Below are 21,283 nucleotides of genomic sequence, written 5' to 3'. Positions count from 1 at the left end.
ATGTGATTATATAAAGCTAACAGCCCAGTTATTTGGTATATTGGTTAGAGTGCTGAACCAGGGAGACCATCAATTCAAATCCCCACTCAGCTCATTGGCGAGCTTGGGCAGGTCTCCATCTTTCAGCCTAACCATCTTGTCCTTTCCTTTCAGGTATCAAAATGTCTTCAGCCAGCCCTGAACCAATCTCATCCGCACCATACATCAAAAACACTATTATACCACTTTGCTAGTCATGAAGAATCCCAGGAACTGTAGCTTTCTAAGGGCGCTGGCAGTCGCAGCTCTATGGGGCCAGTGCCCTTAACTACAGTTCCCTGGGCTCTCCATGACTGTTAAAGTGGCATCACAGTGCTTTAAATGTATCATGTGTTGTGACTTCACTTCTTTCCCTGGTGCAATGGGTGAAATTTGAAGCCCCACCCCTGTGTTGAGAAGTGAGGTGGCTTCACAGCCCGTGAATGAGGAGCTAAGGTTGGTGTTTTGATTAAGGCCACTTTAAAACCGTACCTTTAAACCACTGTGACGCCACTTTAAACAGCCATGGCTTTCCCAAAAGAATTCTGGGAACGGAACTGCAGGTTGCTGAGAGTTAGTTGTTAGGAGGTTCTCTTCATAAGATACTCTGGCAAACTGTAGCTCTGTGAAAGGAACAGGACCCTCCTAACAACTGTCATTGCTTTAGATGTAGCCTTGATTATCCAATAAGTATCTCCTGCAATGTACCTTGTTACACTACCAAATAAATAGACTTCCCTCTTCCATCTCCACTGAATACTGAAATCTAAGATGGCACCCATATTCGTATGAGGACTCTGGGTAAAAAGCGGGTGAGATAGGAAAGATATATTCAAGAGCGCCCTCTGAAATGATCTCAAAGACTGCAGTAAACGTTTGCTGGTTGCTAAAGCCCAAACTTTGGAAGTAATTCATTGGCCAGCACCGGGGTGGGGTGATGACTTCCAATCTCGGGTTTTGCCCTAGCAGAACTTAAACCCTTGCCGAATGCTTTTGTTGAGTTAGCGCTTTCATTTGTCGTTGAAACAACTGGTTTTCTATGGTATCTCCAAGATAATAATTCACCCTCATGGTCACTTGGCACAACTATGGATGGTAAATAGTAGAGAATGGTCGAGGAGACCATGCTCAGGGTGACTCCTGATTAGAATTCGGTTCAAAGCCAAGAACGAATTGGGCTCACAGTAGAAATCTTAGATTACATTTTTACTAGAGAAGGTCAGATTATAGGCTGGGGGTGGGGATGGGGGTCACTTGATTTTCCACCAGGTAGCTCAAGTCCCTTAAGCTATCTGCCACTATGTGCAAGGCCTTAGCACAGTGCATTTCTCTCTGTTTGTTCTGGGCAGCGTTCCGGATTGTTAGGAACATCTTACCCCTAATCAGGCATTTACCGTGAAAGCACAAGGACACAGTAAGTTGCTACCAGACTACTATGTCATTAAGCTATTCTCTTATTAAGAGCGTCATAAAGTCAGAAGAGCCAAAGGCCCATCTAGTACAGCTTCCTGGTCTCATGTTGGTCAACTTCCTATAGTAAACCTGCAAGCAGGACTTGAGCTGCCATATTTGCAAAATATGAAAGTTGCTGATACCTTTTAGAGTTGCTACTGAATTTCCCCCAGTAAGAACTTTGGAGCAAAACTGCAGGCTCCTCCTGATGAAACACCTGTTAGGGATTTGGATAGAAGACAAAACAGTATGAGGATTTCTTCTTTAATTAGCTGTTTCAAGTGCAGAATAATCAGAAGTGGAATGTCAATCTGGGATAGCTCTTGGGTCAGAACAAAGTGCACTAGTTGTTGGCTGTGTTTGAAACATACGTATGGAAAAGCAGTAGGTGCTGGCTCAGCCTAAGATAGTTATTCTTCCTGTTCGATTGTCACATTTGGTCCTTCTTTATATTTTTTTCCCCCTTGGTCTCCAACAGAAAAATACTAATAGAAATGTAGGAGGTGATTTTGACTTTATGGGGTGTACCTAAATTTGGAATTAAAATCTTCTCCCCTAAAGCGCTTGCCGTCTCATTCAGTTTTGCGTCGCCTTGCATTTGCACCATCCATTTTTAATGCTTTTCCTCATCCATCATAAAATGGCCTCTAGGCTCTGCTGTTCCAAGAGAACAGCAGTATAATGTCATCACGGCAGTATATGTGGTCCAAGAATACAATCAATACTTTAGCTTGGAGGCAGGGGGCGAAGAAATAAACATATAAAAATCATTTCCAGAAACCTTCCTATGGGAAGACTTACAGCAAACAAAGACCTGAACTTCACTGACTCCAGGATAGCTGCAACGTATAGATTAGAAATAGCTCCCTGTGTAACAACAAGAAAATCAGAATCTTCCCCAGCATCTATCTAGCATCTTAAGCATTGATTTTCCTGTTTTTGATGCTAGTACTTTTGCCCATTTTTGAACATATATTTCACAGTGCAGTACCTGTTGCACCGTGAAACTGTAGCTTTATGACCAATTTACCAGCAGGTCATGCTTAATTTCATTCACACTAGTGTGACACAATGAACATCATTGGACACATCATTATCTCCCACTGTTTACATGCATACATGTTTCTGTTCCCCCATGATTCATCCATGAAAACAACAGGAAAAAATGGTATGCTGCCCCCAAAATGGTATGCTGTCATTTTAAATGGGTGAAACTTAATTTTTGCTAATTTCTTCAGTGAGGGGTCTTAAAAATATGTTTCTGGGTGTGAGGAATTCAAATCAGTTATTATTTTTGTGGTTGTACAACATCTAGCTTGGAAGTTTATGGTTGATGAAGAAGCACATAAACTGCTTTCAGTAAATGAAAAAAATAATAATTTTACCCTCTGAAAATGTCAGGTAATGTTTAATAATAATAATAATAAAAACTGCAAGTACTTGGCAATAATTTTTAATGGTTTCTATTCAATTTTACACACATTTTACTTATCAAGCAAAACTAAATCAAATTAATTTAACAAAAACATCTTTTGAATTCCCAAGTCATGTTACAACTTTTGAGCACCCCTCACTTTGGGAATTTGAAAGTTGAAAAACTCAACATGCCCTTGACACATGGTATACCACACCAAATTTTGTCACTTGATTCCTGCAATTTTCTGGATTAATGGGGTTGCAAATGGATTATTCCTGGAAACAATTTCATGGAAATGAGTGCTAGATGTCCACTAGATTCTGCTATGTTTCCATGACTGGCTTTCACCTTATGTGAAAACTCAGATATAATACAGAAATTAAAGTTAGGGAAACAGAATAAACCGCTGTATGAATGCAGTATATAGCTATGCTGTCTTCTATAACCAAGCACTCTAGCTCACCCATCTTGGCTCAGAGGCTTCTAGCCTAAACACTTATACATGCTTTCCTAGAGCACTGAAAACCTGTCACAGAGAAAACTCAGCTAAAGCTCTCACTGATGAATCAAAGCCTTTTTTGCCAACCACGGTATGCAGCCACCATGACAACATGCTACGCAATAATTGCTTGCAGTTTTTGTAGTTCATAGGCCAGGATCCAAAGAAACAGGAAACTAATTCCATGAATCTTAAGGGTCTACTTTTATGAAACAGCAGCTTCTCACAACATGGGGCAAATTGATTTTGAAACAAAAGGGGAAAATGTCGAACAAATTCCTCACAGGCTAATTCAGGATCTTATACAAGCCCAAATTATGGCTGAAACATTTGCTCCTAAAATGTTTCCTAAGATCTCTCTTGCTGTTGTGTCTGGCTGGGAGAATATTCACTGAACTTTCTCTGAATATTTGTTGCCTGTGTCTGAAACCCAATTACCATCCCCTCCAGATGACCTGTCTGCTGTGCATTCATCCTGATATGTTTGCACATATTTGCAAGTGGGGCAGTTATTCACCATTCATTCCGGTGTTTGCTGGGCGGCTGTATGACATCACATCCAGCAAATTATCCTTTTCCTGTTCATTTCCCCAACACTTTCCTTGCTGCAAAAAGCACAGGGTTTTTAAAAAGTGTGCTTGATGTGCAGGAGCAACAAATCTACTTTAATTGCACACCCCAAATTTGCCGCATCTGCTTGAATCCCACCTGCAAAATAGCAGCAGTTTGTTTGATATCTATTTGTTGACTTCGCAAACTTCTGCCAGACTTTAAAATTGGTTTTGCAATCAGGTCATTCTGCTCCGAGGCAACCTCTCCATTTAAGGCTGCTTATTCCACACAAAGGCAAGTGTGGCAGGGTGGCACGATTTTGTTCCAAAAGTCCTTTTTCAATATTTACTTGCATTCTTTAACTTCTAAAGAATAACTAGTTGTATGTGACCTTGAAATGGATTAGCAATTTTGTCTCTGAAAGTCGGGCTTCAAGCAGCAACAATATGAAAAGAAGCGGACAGCAGTGTGGGTGGGTTACACAACACTGATTACAACGTCACCTTGTCATGTCCGGGAGAAGAGTTTTAGCCCAGTCCTCTCTTTGACAGGTTCTCTATTCTCTTAGGAGAGAATCTGTGTAGCATTTTTGGGTAAGGAGCAGCATCATACCACCTATAGCAGGCATCAGCAAACTTTTTCAGCAGGGGTCCGGTCCACTGTCCCTCAGACTTTGTGGGGGGGGGGGCGGACTATATTTTTCTTTGGGGGGGGGGAATGAACGAATTCCTATGCCCCACAAATAACCCAGAGATGCATTTTAAATAAAAGGACACATTCTACTCAAGTAAAAACACCAGGCAGGCCCCACAAATAACCCAGAGATGCATTTTAAATAAAAGGACACATTCTACTCAGGTAAAAACACCAGGCAGGCCCCACAAATAACCCAGAGATGCATATTAAATAAAAGGACACATTCTACTCAGGTAAAAACATTCTGATTCCCAGACCGTCTGCGGGCCGGATTTAGAAGGCAATTGGGCCGGATCCGGCCCCCGGGCCTTAGTTTGCCCACCCATGCTCTATAGTCTTAAGTGGTACAGTCTAGTCACAGGCAACCTCACCTACTGATACCACATTTGGGTATCATTTTGATTCCCCTCATTGAGGCTCTGAAAGTAGTATAGTATTGTCCTCACACTTACTCTGTTTTAGCTAAAGAATGCTTGTTTGTTTTTATGCTCATTTTGTGCCCTGCTCCTCAATACAAATACATTATCAACTATCAATAAAGATAGAGTATAACACAGCAGCTACTAATCCAGATCTTTAAAAATGCCGTTTAAAATTTGCAATGACAATTTATTTATGTTAGTGGTTCCCAACCTTTTTTTGGCCATGCCCCACCTATGCATGTCTAAAATCCTGATGCCCCACCCCACGTGACATATACAGTAATTCTTATTACAGTAGTACCTCTGGTTACGAATGAAATCCATTCTGGAGGTCCCTTCGTAACTGGAAACCGTGCGTAACCTGTGCCCCACGTTGGGAACCATGGATTTATTTGCTTAAGAATTTATAAACCACTTTGCAAAAATAAACACATCTATTTCCCCCTCATGTTGGAAAGGCTGTAGAGGGATGGACTCCTTTTTTCAAGTTTGGAAGGGCTGTAAGATAGTCTATTCAGTCTGGGATAAGATCTTCCGTCCAATCATCAATATTATGGAATATTATGCCCAGTTGAGCCCTGGCACTGTTATCACTAGACCTAAACTTAAATGTTAATCTTAAATCTAAGGACCTAGTTTGTTTTCTGCTAATAGTAACAAAACAAACCGCTGTGTTGCAAAGAGAACATCAGCAATGTCTAGGCAACACGATGACCATGTACATACACAATAAACAATCTTTATAGAATTCCTTCAAACCATAACAAGTACAAAATGAAATCTTTAGTTGAGATTGTTTATTGAGTATGTACATGGTCATCATGTTGCGTAGACATTGCTGATGTTTTCTGCTAATGGCGGCTTGCTCAGCAATTGCCCAGCAATGGGGAAATACTACTGAAGTCCCAGTTGAAATCTGGATAAACAATATTTGAGGGATACTGCACTTTCAGAACACCTCACCTGCCATAAGAAGGTAACCAAAGGTACCTCAGAGAAGTGAAAATTTTGGTGAAATTGATTCCCTTTCTTTCTCTTTGATAAATGAAAAGGAAAATACCCTTCGTCCACCCTCCACACAGGAAGGTGTGTGCAGAAGATATAATACTTTACAATGGAGTCTTAACAATATTATCAGATAAGTATTGTCTGAATGCTTTACGAGATTATCCTACTGGACATATTTTTTGCTACTGATGCTTTTTTATTGCAACTGTTAAAATGACAATAAAATTTTATTTGTGAGGGAGGGAAATATCTTGCCTTGGGTGTCTCCTGCTGGGTCCCTGAGGGGGGGGGGAGAGACTCCTAGCAGCCATTGACTGTTGCTAGGGTATTAAATAGGGCCTTCCGGTAATAAATTAGAAAGATAAGACTTGCCCAGCAGGAAGAAAGCCACCGTTATTGACTGAGAGAGCCACAGCACACAGGAGAGGAGATTGTAACAAAGAGCGATTCTTTTCACTCAGATAACAGCTTCCTACTTGGATGTTTTCATGGTTTTCCCTCCACAACCACCCAATTTGCTTGTGATTTCACCTGCCTCCGCTGATGTTTTTCAGGTACTGCTATGCCGCCTGGGAGGCTGGCATTTGCAGAAGGAGCGCTGAGAGCAGGATGTGCAGTGAATTGTTGACATTCTGCTGCAAATGTCCCTTTGCCCACCCCCTCCGACACACGCATCCTGCACATAATCAAACTAGTCACAGGCTGGGAGCCAACTCATGCAGACTTTTTGAGCACTCTTGCTACAGCTGCCACGTCCTCAGTGATCATGTGAGAAGACCTTCTATATTCATTTCGGTCCCAATGTCACTTGCTTTTACAGTCAGCGTTTAAAATGGAAAAGCCACACTGCATATGCTCAGGTACACTCTCCTCGGGCCACAACCCTCATTAGCCACACCCCCAGGGCACATCCCACACCAGCGCTCCTTGAGCGCTGTTGTCTGGGTAGAACTCATTCTACTGGGTAGAACCCTGAACTCTCTTAAGATTACAAAGACAATATTTACATTTCTTGGTACGCCCACTTTTGTCTCTGGCCTCAACCACCACTGGCATTGGTCCCCCAAATGTTTCCCAGATGGGAATGGAACGGGTTCCCCACCTCTACTGTAAGCCACTTCAGAACCTTTATAATATAATTAAATTGACAGTGACATGCAACAATACATTATTAAACATCCTGCCTGCTAATTAACTGGCTTTACATATTCTCGGTAGTATTTCTCAATTCCCAATTTGCAAGAAAGACAATATTCCATTGGGCCTGCTATGGGAATGTTGAGGGTGGCAGGAGAGGATATATTGTTTATTAATATCCTTCCTAACTTGCACTAGCAAGTTTCTTCACTTAGCAGAGTGTATTTCCCTTCTTACGCAGCAGAAAGCTGGTTGCAAACTCGTGTGAGCTTCTTAAGACAATAAGCAATTCAATCTGGCTTGTCCAGATTGAGATATGTTCTAATATTCCTGGTAAGACCCCTTTGGAATCCCTCCTAAAAGAATAAAGACACCACAGTCTTATTCATAAGTAACAAAAAGTAGTTTTACTCGCAATCAGGCAGAGCACAGTGTGATCCCTGAAGGCAGGCTTTAGGCTTAAAGTTACAAACATGTACAAACAGGTTTACCCCATATGGGAGATAAACTGAGGAACTGCTGTGGCAGCCAGCAGTCCAGTCCAGGTGATACAGGAAGCTGACAGGGCAAACAGGAAGGTTGAAAAGAGGAAGGTAGCAGCGTGACTTGGCCTTTTACCAGGTCCGGAAAGGTCACGCCCACCTACTAGTCACATGCAAGGAAGGATGCTCCAGGCCAGGAGGAACAGGAAGTTTCGACTGCCTGGCCCAAACATTCCCTTGCATGTCCACTCTAGCAAAACAAGGAATGTTGTACTTGACTGCTCCCAGTGGATTACATCCCACACTTGCTTTAGAACCTCAGACATGGCATGAACTCGTAAATTGCTTCTCCAGAAACTAAAGTATAAGTTGTTAGAAACAGCAAGCTGAGAAACTTAATAAGCACTCAGCTGGAGAAGCAGAAACTTCTTCCTTCATTCACAAAACCATCACAGGGCTCTTTCAAGATTTACAGAGGAGGAACCCAGTTCTGAGCAATATTTTAAAGAACTGCATGTAGATCACTCATGTGTAATAAAAACATACAACTGATTCCCTTTATGGACATTGCCTCCCTCCCACAAAATATGCTTTTGCTAACATGGAAGTGTGATAATGGGGAAAAACTACATCTGCTGAGGTTCTTGTATTAGAAGAACAATGCTATCTTTTAAAAGATGATGCATACACTATGTATTGTAGGATCCGTTTTACCTAGATGGCAGGAAACAGTCAGTTTCTCCTTTAAGATGGCGCTTTCCATTGGCAGTTTTTCATACTTGCCTTAATATTTTTTTCTAATAGAAAACCACTGCTGCCTGATCAATCAGGTGCACATTCTTCATTGAATAAAAGTGTTTTTAACAGATTAATTGACTTTAATCCAAGACATACCGACCACTCCTCTTCAAAGAAGCTGGAATACAAATATTCTGTGGATTTGTTGTCTGAGTGCTCAGGATATTCGTATATTCCATGATGTCACAACAACTCAGCCAATTAGCAACAAAGGTTTTATACAACATAGATAAATGAGTAGGTGGAATGGCCACAGATGGACTCTCTTCTGGGAGGAACAACTGGTCCCAAGCCCACTTAGGCCAAAGTTTCTATAAGTTTCCCAGAGCAATGGCCACTGGGATCAATTTGAACTTCGCAGAGACAGAACTACGGCTGCTATCCTATGCAAAGTTATTTAGGATTGAACCTCACTAAACTGAAGCCCTCTTTTTGTGTTCAGAAGAAAAGGCTTAAAGTGAAGCTCATCCCATTGCCCCTGTGAGCTCTGGCTACTTTCCTGACCTTTGCACACTGGGCAGTGCGCTGAAGGGGATTTCAGTTGAGCAATGTTAGAATTTGGAACCCAGTGCAATAAGGTTTACTGACTGAAGGGGCAACATGGTTAGAATTTCCCTGGAGATGTCTGAATAAATGCCACAGGGCAGTACCCATAGAGACTACCGGGTTAGGGGGTGAGCATGTCACACTGCGTCCCCTACCTATATTCAGCCCTCATGCAATATTTTGAATGCTGGGAGAGAGCTTTAGTGGGACTTGCTGCTGAGTTAACCAATGTAGGATTGGGTGGCTAGTCAATTTATTTTCTCTCTGTTTTATAGTAATGATTTTAAAAAATGTATTATTCATACCCTGCCCATCTGGCTGGGTTTCCCCAGCCACTCTGGGTGGCTTCCAGCACATATAAAAGCATAATAAAACGTCAAACATTAAAAATTTCCCAATACTTCTCATTCTTCCAGTGTTAGATTCAGCTCTTCAGATTTCTGCAGCCATTTGCATAAAAAAAATCCTCATCAATATTCTTCAGCATTTTAGTGTGGATAAACACATTTTTAGATGCACTTTTGATTAATGTACACATTTTTGTAACCACTTTTTCTTATTATAACTCATTTTAGTATCCTACATTCATTTTAGGCACATTTTCTAGAATATATACATTTTTGTAAACATTGTTAGTTGGAGAACGACACTGCAAGTATGAATTTTGAAGGATGGTTTTGGTTTGGTTCTCATATTGCTTCAGAAAGTGCAAGTTTGATAGATTCAGCTTCAAATGCAAACTGAATTGGATCTCTTCCCCTACCCTTAGTGATCAATGATCTAAAGCATGGATGTTCCAATCCTTTCCAATTCTGTGCCTCTAGTAGGAGTGCTACTACTAAAAGGAAAGGAATTACTAAAATATAAAAGTTTAAAAAAGGAAAAAGGAAATAGGAAATACATTGGTGTCTCTCTCATCGGACACAGAATGTATGGCCTATTCCTATATCAGAAAAATTAACAGAGAGATTGCATGCATTGAATAAAAGAAATGATATAGACAATTTTGTTGAAATTTGGCATCCTTTTATAAAATACCATATTTTCCGCTCTATAGGACACACTTTCCCCCCTCCAAAAATTAAGGGGAAATGTTTGTGTGTCCTATGGAGCGAATGCAGGCTCCTTGGCTTCAGCGATAGCAATGCGAAGCCTCCAAAGCACAGAGGGAGCGCTCCCTCCGTGCTCCGGAGGCTACGCGTTGCTTTCGCTGAAGACTGGAGAGTGAGAGGGGTCAGTGAGCACCGACCCGTCTCACTCTCCAGGCTTCAGGGATAGCCGCCCGAAGCCTTTGGAGTGCAGCGCGAGGTCCCACTGCGCTCCAAAGGCTTCAGGCAGCTATCCCTGAAGCCTTTGGAGCACAGCAGGAACTCGCGCTGTGCTCCAAAGGCTTTGGGTTCCTTTTGCTGAAGCCAGGAGAGCAACTCTCCTGGCTTCAGCAGAGAGGGAGAGCTGCGCAGCACCCCTTCAGCAGAGCGGGAGGAGAAATGGAAGGGGCTCCGTTTCTCCTGCCGCTTCGCTGAAGGGGCGCTGAGCAGAGAGGGGGAGAATTTTTTTTTCTTTGTTCTCCTCTAAAACAAGGTGCGTCTTATGGTTGGGTGCATCCTATAGAGCGAAAAATACGGTGGTTTATTGATAATCCTGAAGAATGGCAACTACTGAAATCACAGACTAGACTTTAGCAAACTTAACTAGATTGATCTGTCCTTGAGCGGAAAGTGTGGGGGCGAATTGGGATTTCAGTTTTGTATCCTTTTCTCTCTTTTGTGAAGGAAAATCAATAAAACTATATATTAAAGAGAGAGAGAGAATTTTCTAAAGCATGCCCCTCGAAATGATTATTTTAATCCATGCAGGTGATTGCAACAAGCAAAGCTGCGGCTGGTATTCCTTCTGTATTAATGACACTGAAAGAAAATTATGTCCTTGTAAGCATTGTTTTCACTTCTCTGTCCCTGACCATTGCAAAATAATGTGGTGACTCTCAGGAATACGCTTTTTTTAAAGTACTTGCTTTGTCTGTGTCTTTTTCTTTCTTTCTTTTTAATCTACAGTGTTCCAGTTTTGAAGGACACTTTTTTCAGACACCTCGTACCTCTTAACAGTTTCTGTACATTCCCACAATAATCATGTTTTTCTTCCTTCCTTTAAAAACAAAGCACCGTTTTACATGCGTAATGTACATCCTCTAGCACGTACTACTAGTCAAAATGTGGTCAGGATGTGCATCTTATACGTGAATCTAGAGAGTGCCAAAGCAAGATAATTCCAAGGGCATTTCGGTCCCTAATCAATGTGCGGCAGAACTGAGACGAAGGAATGTTTCTGTTTTTCTATCTTCACCTTGCAATGGATAAGAGAATTTTACTGCAAAGCTTTATTGGGTCAATTAACCCTTTGGAAACCACACAGCAGATTACTTTTTTTTTCTAATACTGTTTTTAAAAGGGTTGCTCATCTGCAGTTCAGTTACACAAGGGATGGAGAATCAGCGGCCTGGCAGATGTTGTTGGGACTACAACTTCCATTATCCCTAACCATTGACTATGCTGGCTGAGGCTGCTAAGAGTTCCAACAACTTTTACAGACCACAGGTTGCTCGCTCTGGGATGCAACATATTTTATTTAGCTGCATTATTAAATGCATTGTGAGAGGAGTGGAAGAGCAAACATCTGGGTTTCCCCAAGCCAGCTGTTGTGCCTGGATGGCTGCATAAGGACCTGCTTTCAGAGAGCCAGTTTGCTATCTTGACTTAGTCCCAAAGCAGAATCTGAGTGCAAGAACACTCCCTGGTACATAGCCCTATGTCCATTTAATAACCTAGTTTACGGCTACTTGTGGTGGTGCCTGGTGTTCTTTGGGCTGGAAGGCAGGGAGGCCAACATTAGGTGGAGCCAGAGCTAATGACAGACTATGCCAGCTAACCCCACACTGCTTCTGTTTATTCCTGCCTTTCCTCCCCCTTATTTCCCCCATGCCTCGGTCTAAATTGCAAGCCACTCAATGGTACAGAGATCTCCCCTCTTTTTGCTTCAATGAATACAATGAAAGGACTGCATTTCTTACAACTCTTGGCACTGAGGATGTGGTAGCAGTGAAGCTGGCCACAGGTAAAGGTGCTTCTGAGGAATAACTGCAATATTGAAATCGGACTAGACACCTGTGTTTTCCAAAATTAACAAAAGCCAAGAATGGCATGAGCACAGAAATGTCCTGGAGGGCCACAGGTTTCCCCCTCCCTGATCTTTATACCTAGTAATCAGAGCAATGGTGTAATGGTTATGGTGCAGGACCTGGGGGTAAAGGTAAAGGGACCCCTGACCATTAGGTCCAGTTGTGGCCAACTCTGGGGTTGCGGCGCTCATCTCGCTTTATTAGCCAAGGGAGCCGGCATACAGCTTCCGGGTCATATGGCCTGCATGACTAAGCCACTTCTGGCGAACCAGAGCAGCACGGAAACGCCGTTTACCTTCCTGACGAAGCGGTACCTATTTATCTACTTGCACTTTGACGTCCTTTCAAACTGCTAGGTTGGCAGGAGCAGGGACCGAGCAACGGGAGCTCACCCCGTCGCGGGGATTCGAACCGCCGACCTTCTGATCGGCAAGTCCTAGGCTCTGTGATTTAACCCACAGCGCCACCCGCGTCCCAGGACCCGGGGGACCCGGGTTCAAATCCTCACTTGGCCATGAAGCTCACTTGGTGACTCTGGGTGACTGGGCTGGTTGCTACCTCTTAGCCTAACCTGCAGTTTCTGCATCGTAGTGGTGTCTCATGCTTGCTTCACATGCAAAGGTCACTGGTTCATAAGTGGGGAGAAACATACGGAAAGGGACATAGCTCAGTGGCAGAGCATTTTCTGTGCATGCAGAAGGCACCAGGTTTGATGCCGGGAACCCTCAGGTTGGGCTGGGAGAGAGTCCCTGCCTGAAATCCTGGGCAGCCGCTGCCAGTCAGTGTGGACAAGTCTGCCCTAGATGGGCCAGCAGCCTGACTCTGTACGAGGCAGCTTCGTCTGTATGTGTCTACCTCACAGGGTTGCAGTGGTGATTCAATGCGGAGGGGGGAAACTATGTATACCACCTCGAGCTCCTCGAGGATACAACTCAATAAATAGTGCTACAGTATATCGGTGGCCCAAATGAAATGTAAAGAAACGGAGATGGGCAGGTCCTGCTGTCATTCTGCCCCACATGGGACCGAAGATTCCAGCATTGTAGGGGTTGGACTAGTTGAATCTAGGCATCCCTTCCAACTCTGCAATTCTACGGCATCGAGTATATATTCCCACCCCTCTTAAAAAACAAAATTATAAAACAAACTTGAATGTCCACCGTGGAGACCCTTCCTCTGTTCGGAATGGGAAACTACAAGCCCTGCAGTCGCGAAGTTCTCTCTCTAGGTGGAGCCCCGAAAAAAGAAAAGGGTGGGGAGGGCAGAGAAATTATTTTGGACGGGGGGGGGGGGATCTAGGCAAAAAAGAGACGCACCTCCTCCCGGGCTGGGCAACCCGAGCTTGCCAGAACGCAGCGCTCGCCTCCTCCCTGCCTCGCAGCCAGCCCGCCCCCCCCCCCCCGCTTCGCCCCTCCGCCCGGAGCAGAAAGTGCCGAGCAGATCCCTTCTTAAAAGAAGCCGCTCCCCTCGGCGGACATAAAGCCCGCCTCTCCCTCCAGGCGCAACTCTCTCCAGGAGAGCGACGCTTTCCAACTCTCCAACAGCAGCAGCGGCTACGGCCATGGGAAGAAGGCGAGGCGGCGGCGGCGGAAGAAGAGGAGGGTGCCTTGGGGGCGACAAGTGAGATCGCGACAGCCTGGGTCGGGGTACGCGCAGCCAGGGGCGTAGCTGTTTGTCTGCCCTGGCGAGAGCGCAGCGTCCACTAAGACAAGGGAGCGCGCTGGACTTCTGCGCCTCGTTGGCAAGGCAGGTAAAGGAGGGCGCACGAGGGGCGCATTCTTATTCTGGGGTTTCCTTCGCGTTTTCCCCCGTAGAGGGTCGACTTTCCCCGTCCTCCCTCAGCCCCCACGAGGGGCAAGTGGTAATCTGATCTCCGTCGTGGAAGCCTGGCCGAGGCTTGGAGGTTGGAGAGACTCTTTCCCTCTGCGCTCTCCGCCTCCGACGATCCCTGCGTTTCCAATCGCGCTCGCTCGCTGGAAGGCAAAGTTTCTTGAGTGCGCAGCGACTTCGCCTTGTCCCAGGTGAATGTGCAAACGAACGCCTGTTGATTGCAAACTTCGAGGAAGTTGGGGAGAGCGAAGGAACTGGCGGGCAGGATTCGCTTCCTCGGGCAATGGGAAGTTGGGAGTGTGTGTGTGTGTGTGCAAGGCCAGCTACTATAGGGAGAGGCACGGGTTGTTTTTTTTTGAGGGGGCGGTTGTTCTCAGTAGTTGAGAATTGTAGCAAGCGCCCCCTCCTTCTGAAAGAAAGAGGCGCCCTTTCCCTCCCAGCTTTGACAGCTTGAAGCGAGGTCGATGCCGATTGTTAGGTGGAAATAGAGGTTTCTTTCTGGTGGAACACCCCCCCCCGAAAGCCGTGTCACGTCTGTTGCAACAGGAACAACAAAGGTCTCGTGGCACCTCTTAAGACGTAACATATTTCTGACGGCGGAATCTTTTTGTGGACTACAGCTTGTCCCAGGACTCTTTGATTAGTCCACGGAAGTTTATACCGTCAAAAATGCGGTAGTAGTCCTTAAAGTGCCACAAGTCTCTTCGTGGTGGTTGTTTGTTTGGTTGGTTTTTCTCCTTGACTTCTACTTTTGTCTGCTTGCTTGTTTAGGCTCGGGGTGTTGCTTGCTGTTGTAATCCAGAAGAGCTATTGCAACAAAGGTAGATTTCGATGGGGATGCTTAGTTGCATGGCTAACGAGGGCTTTTTCACTTTTAGACCAGTTTTTGACAAACTAGCTCACCTCACCTGTTGTTCTGGATGGGGTGGGATTTATTGCACCTGATATGAAACTGGCGTCCCTCCGCCAACTTTATATGAATTCTTGTCCGCTCTCATCTCCCCCAAATTCAACACACTCTTGTCCCAGCTCTCCATAAGAACACAGAATGCCAAGCCTAGCAGAACAGTACCCTTGCAGAATTTGCCCAAGGAGCAAATATCCTTGCAGCTCAACCCAATCCATGTTTCCTTGAATACAGTATCATAGAATCATAGAGTTGGGAGGGACACAGAAGGCCATCTAGTCCAAGCCCCTGCAGTACAGGACTCTTTTGCGCATCATGGGGCTCAAACCCCCACGACCTTGAAATGAAGAGTCTCATGCTCTAAGCGGCTGAGCTATCTGCTCCGTGTTCAGTGAGGCTAAGTAAAAGGGCATAGAATCACAGCTTTAATATCCTCTGTCGGCTCCAATAAAATGTTGAATACTGATGTTAGCTAGAATGGTATAGCCGCCTGCTTAATTACAGTCTTTCTATCCAGGCATTGTGTCGTTAAGGGTATTCATTTACTCGGTGCTATTAAAGATTCCCCAGGTAAACTCAAATTAAGTTTCATTGACGGGCTTACAGATTGCATTGATAGGTAATTGATATGCAGTTGCACTTTACCCACAATTACAATAATTACTCTTGTCTGCTTTCGCACAAATAAAGCTGGGATGTCACAATCCGGCTAAAGTTCAGCACCGCTGAGGCTGCAAGCCTGTTCACACTTACCTAGGAGTTAATGCCATTGAGCACAAGTGGGATTTGTTTCTGAAGAAATGCGAATGCGATTGTGCTGTTGTATAGTAGATTTCGATGGGATGGAGAGAAATAAGCATATAATTAAGGACACAATTATGCATATTGAACGCAGTTCGACTGAATGCGGTGGTAACTACTTCCACACAAATACAAATAGGTTTGTGGTCCACCAACAACAGTGGGGTTTTTGAAGTGCCTACCTTTGGTAGAATCGTGCCCATGAAGTCTTTTTAGATCACTGAGAAGGTGGATTTCCCCCCTCTACTCAAGATGGTTTATATAAAATGGAAGATCAAGCCTCTTAAGTCAGCCTTTACAGCACCTGCTCCTGCCCTCTGCAGACATTCCGTCCCCAGCACAGGGGGCTGTGCGAATAACAAAAGGATGGGGGACGGGGGCAACAGGCTCTTCCCCTTGTGCAGTGTGTAATTGTGTAGTGAATAATCACGAAGGGAACCTTCGCGCAGAGCTATGGTGAGATAAGGAATGGAAGGTTAAGTTACACAGATTTCTGAACCTGGATTCGAAAAGATTTTTTTGTGAGTCCACCAGCATTCTGATCTGTGTACACACATTCCTGTTTACTCTGGCTCCAGTGCACTCCCACTGCTGGTGTTCAAAGCAGAGCACATGTTAGATTAGGGCGTGTTGAATTTTCCAGCTCTCAGCCTCCCAATATGAGGGGGTGGGTGGGCTCAAAAGTTGTGACATTAGTTGGGAATTCAAAAGATGTTTTGGTTAAATTAAAAAAAAAAAAGTTTTACTTGGTAGATAAAACCTGTGTACAATTTCATAGAAATCATTAAAAATGATTGTTGAAGTACTTGCAGTTCTGTATCTATATTATTTATTTATCTGCTTACTATTTAGCATTATAGTATTTAGCATTATGACATTTTCAGACGGTAAAATTAAAATGTGTTGGTTTTTCCGAAAGGATCTTCCATGCTTCTTCATCAGGTGTAGACTTAGCAAGCTAAACGTTGTCCAGTCACAAAAATAGAAGCAGATTTGAATTCCTCACACACAAAAACATATTTTTAAGACCCCCTCACTGAAGAATTTTGAAAACGTTAACTTTCACCCCCTAAAATGGAATGCCAATCCATATGTATCCTGTTGTTCCTTGAGAAATACTGCTGTTCGATGAGTTTTCCTGCAAACCAGCTTCTATCTGATTTGAAAATGTAAGCGGAGGTGTATACATTTGAGATACCTGCTGCACTGCAGGTAGGACAGCACATTGGATAAGCACCTGTATTAATCTACCAAATGCCTTGCTTTGTTTAGAATTATACATATATTTCTAGACAGCTTCCCTCCCACCAGAAAGGACTTGCATGTTACAAACGTACCGTAGAATATAAAAAAATCCAGAAGTAGAAAAATACTGTATTTTTTGCTCTATAAGACTCACTTTTTCCCTCCTAAAAAGTAAGGGGAAATGTGTGTGCGTCTTATGGAGCGAATGCAGGCTGCGCAGCTATTCTAGAAGCCAGAACAGCAAGAGGGATTGCTACTTTCGCTGCACAGCGATCCCTCTTGCTGTTCAGGCTTCTGAGATTCAGAATATTTTTTTTCTTGTTTCCCTCCTCCCAAAACTAGGTGCGTCTTATGGTCTGGTGCGTCTTATAGAGCGAAATACGGTATATGTATACAAGCAGTTACCGTATTTTTCGCTCTATAAGACGCACTTTTTCCCTCCTAAAAAGTAAAGGGAAATGTGTGTGCTTCTTATGGAGCGAATGCAGGCTGCACAGCTATCCCAGAAGCCAGAACAGCGAGAGGGATCGCTGTGTAGCAATCCCTCTTTCTGTTCTGGCTTCTGGGATTCAGAATATTTTTTTTCTTGTTTTCCTCCTCTAAAAACTAGATGCATCTTATGGTCTGGTGCGTCTTATAGAGCAAAAAATACAGTAAATGTTACCTATTCATTAATCAATCAAGGAGGAAAGATGTACACTGTGTATAAAAAGTAAATGACCGAGCAGGAAAACAAAAGCAGAGCAAGGAAAATTTAACTGCACATCAGGGGTAACAGAACAGCACCCTGTGTGGCTGTGTAGACACTGTGCCTTTTAAGCACATTTGAAACACATTTCCCTCTCAAAGAATTCTGGGCACTGTAGTTTACTAAAGGTTGCTGGGAATTCTGACTCCGCGAGGGTTAAAATGCACTGCTCAGAATTCTTTGAGGGAAGTAATGTGCTTTGAATGCACTTTAAAATTATGGCGTGGGCACAGACTTTGGCCAAAGGCCCACTGAAACAGGCTGGCTTTTAATAAGTGGTGAAGTGGAGGTTTCTTTGATATGCTCCTTTTAAAAAGTGAATATTTATTTATTTACTAAATTTATATCCCACAGGAGGCAAACAAGCACTGAAACAATAAAAATTTCTATAAAACAATTCCGATGACTGGGGAAAATCTTGGGTTAAGAGGCTTGTTGACAGAAGGCCTTCTTCAGTAGGTGCTGAAAAGATGGCGCCCGTCTAGTATTCAAGGGGAGGGAAATCTCAAGGATAGGTGCCACCACAGTAAAGGGGCAATTCCTACATTATGCACAAGAAACCTCCTGATAAGATGGTATCAGCAGGAGGTCCTCGCCTGCAGAGCACTGGCATCGATTGGGAACATAAGGCATGATGGAAATTGTAGACAACAACATCAAGATGGCCACGGGTTCCCTGTCACATGTAACAAGCATAGCTGTCAACTTTTCCCTTTTCTTGCGAGGAATCCTATTCGGAATAAGGGAATTTCCCTTAAAAAGGGGGAAACGTTGACAGCTATGGTAACAAGCTCCCCAAAGATCTCAGTTTGTGTTCAGAACGCCAGGTTTCATAATCTTCTGTTTACAGAGGTTGGGTAAATTAGTACATGAAAGAAGAGCGAAGAAGGCATCTTCTGTTGAAACTTAAAATTTTAAAAGCTGCCCCACTGCCAAGATGTGTTGAAAATGTGGTGTGTGCCAACTCTGGGCTCGCTTAGCTCTGAGCATCCTTGTCTCTTCTAAATGTGAGGCTCTCTGAAATGAGGAAAACAACATATCCCTTGTAGCTGCAACTAGGCTTTCAAAGCTTTGCTTTGCTCCAGAAGATCTACACAAAGCACATTTTCAACCTGGGAGGGAGTATGAAACACCCACAGTTGTGAGCGGCAGTGTAGCCAGAGAGCTCCTGACCACCTGGTGCTCAATGTCATAAAGAAATGTGGAGAAAGGGGTTTCTTTAAACCTCATTATTAAAGAAACAAACTCCACCAAATCTATTCATTTATTCATTTTCTGCATTTATATCCCATGTGCAGAAACCACCTTCTTGACCGTTGGGCCCACTATTGGACCATTCACCTCTTTCTTTCTTTTTTAGATACAATTTATTAATTTTATAATAACAAAAAAACCCCACCACAATCAAGAATTTAAATCATACATCTTAATTGACTCCCCTCCACTCCCCCTCCTGGTTCCATTATTTTATACTTATTCATACATGTCCATAAGGTCTTATATTCTTAGCAGTCCATTTTTAAAACCTTATTCATGTTGTTACAAGTGCCCTTTAAAAATTCAGATACAGTAATGTAAAACCTATACACAAAGCTTGCAAGATGTGCATTAAACCAGGCTTCCTCAACTTCGGCCCTCCAGATGTTTTTCAGACTACAATTCCCATCATCCCTGACCACTGGTCCTGCTAGCTAGGGATCATGGGAGTTGCAGGCCAAAAACATCTGGAGGGCCATGGTTGAGGAAGCCTGCATTAAACATTTCCCCCTTTTTTAAAAGAAAAAACAAACAAAAAGGAGAGAGAGAAAATCAATGTCCTTTCTTTCTTGGGTTTCAAATTATCCAGTATGTCCTGCATAGTTCATTACTGTAGTTTGTTTTGCCAATCTTCCTTATCTTCTTTGGCGGTGGCTTCTTCCTTCTATGGGGATGGGCTGGTCTTGGCTTGGCATCCACTCTCAGATACTGGAACAAAGTCCTTTGCACAGTAAATCCATTAAGTCCTTACCTTTCAGAACCATAGCTTCTAAGTCATTTTCAACATTCTCTTCAAATCTTTATATATCACTTCCCAGGCCTAGTTGCATCAGCTTAATCCACGGGACCTATCATCACATGCAGGGAAAGTCCCTGACTCACCGAGGGTTTGAGACCCATCAGCTACCCTTACCTGGTTTAGCCAGCCATTCCCAGAATGTGGAGTTACGCGGGTGGCGCTGTGGATTAAACCACAGAGCCTAGGGCTTGCCAATCAGAAAGTCAGCGGTTCGAATCCCCGCGACGGGGTGAGCTCCCGTTGCTCAGTCCCTGCTCCTGCCCATCTAGCAGTTCGAAAGCACGTCAAAGTGCAAGTAGATAAATAGGTACTGCTCCGGCGGGAAGGTAAACGGCGTTTCCGTACGCTGCTCTGGTTCGCCAGAAGTGGCTTAGTGATGCTGGCCACATGACCCGGAAGCTGTCTGCAGACAAACACCGGCTCCCTCAGCCAGTAAAGCGAGATGAGCGCCACAACCCCAGAGTCTTCCGTGACTGGACCTAATGGTCAGGGGTCCCTTTACCTTTACCCAGAATGTGGCCACTATTGCATGCTGACTGCTTCTAGGAGCCACAGGTGAGAGCTGAGTGCAGGGTAGGACCAAAGTTGGACAAACGACCCCAGAAGGAGCACGACATGCCCCCACCAAAGGTTTAATCTCCCCTAACTAGTGGCTAATAATGATAATAATAATAAGACACAACAGGTGTTGTTTTCTTTGTATGACTCGCTGCGCTGTTAGCTGCACCTTGCTACTGTCAGTAAGTGCCGGAAAATAATTACAGTCCTGCTCCAAAGTACTGGCAGGCTGTTCAGGCATGCTACAAGGATATGTTATGTTTACTATACAATATAAACAAACTTGTGCCTGCCTGCCTTCTGCCTCCTCTTGTCATTCCTTCCCGTAAATATTTTGTGGATGAAAAACAATGCCCTCTGAAATGGCACATGTTAGGACCCCATCCGCACTATACATTTAAAACAGTATCATACCAGTTTAAACAGCCATGGCTTCCCCCAAAGGATCCTGGGAACTGTAGTTTGCTAAGGGTGCTGAGAGTTGTTAGGAAGCCCCTATTCCCCACTGTTTTAGATCATTTTAGGGTGCTTTGTTGTTTTGCTGTGTTAATGCATTTTGTGTTGTTTTAAGTTGCCTTGAGGATAGGCTGCAATAACAAAAACTGTAAATGGCTGTTGTTGGTGGTTTTTAAATAGTAATTTGTGTTTGGGTGCTGGCTGGGTTGCTTCATCGCAGCCACTTTTGATACTTTTGATAAACAATCATCCTGCCTGAATGGCAAGCCCCCAAAGGGGTAATTTAAACATGATCTTGTTTAGGCCTCAATTTTCTCATGCTTTCTGGCAAATAACTGTGTTTAGAATTGCAGGCTATGCCTGTTTACTGCTTCAAATGCAGCAAAATAAAAGATTTTTGTGGAATCTAGCACTGCTATTTTGTAGGAAACCTGCTGGGATAAATACATGGGTGAGCAGTTTATTCCAAAATTTAACTTT

The 21,283-nt window shown here is 43.7% G+C and overlaps 1 protein-coding gene across 3 annotated transcripts in view; it reads left to right on the top strand.

The window, feature by feature from the left end:
- The first annotated feature begins 13,479 nt into the window (after positions 1–13,479).
- Positions 13,480–21,283, top strand: part of GHR (growth hormone receptor) — a 108,491-nt gene continuing 100,687 nt past the window's right edge. Inside the window, exon 1 of one of the 3 annotated variants that reach the window (XM_083466004.1) lies at positions 13,480–13,948. The gene's annotated coding sequence lies outside the window, so the exon portion shown is untranslated. Of the gene's footprint in view, positions 14,224–21,283 lie in introns of all 3 variants that reach the window. The other 2 variants (XM_083466002.1, XM_083466005.1) reach the window with 2 other exon arrangements.

This window comes from Podarcis liolepis (genome assembly GCF_965112155.1).
Source record: "Podarcis liolepis genome assembly, chromosome: 11".
NCBI lineage: Eukaryota > Metazoa > Chordata > Lepidosauria > Squamata > Lacertidae > Podarcis > Podarcis liolepis.
This window is presented reverse-complemented; position numbering and strand designations above follow the sequence as displayed.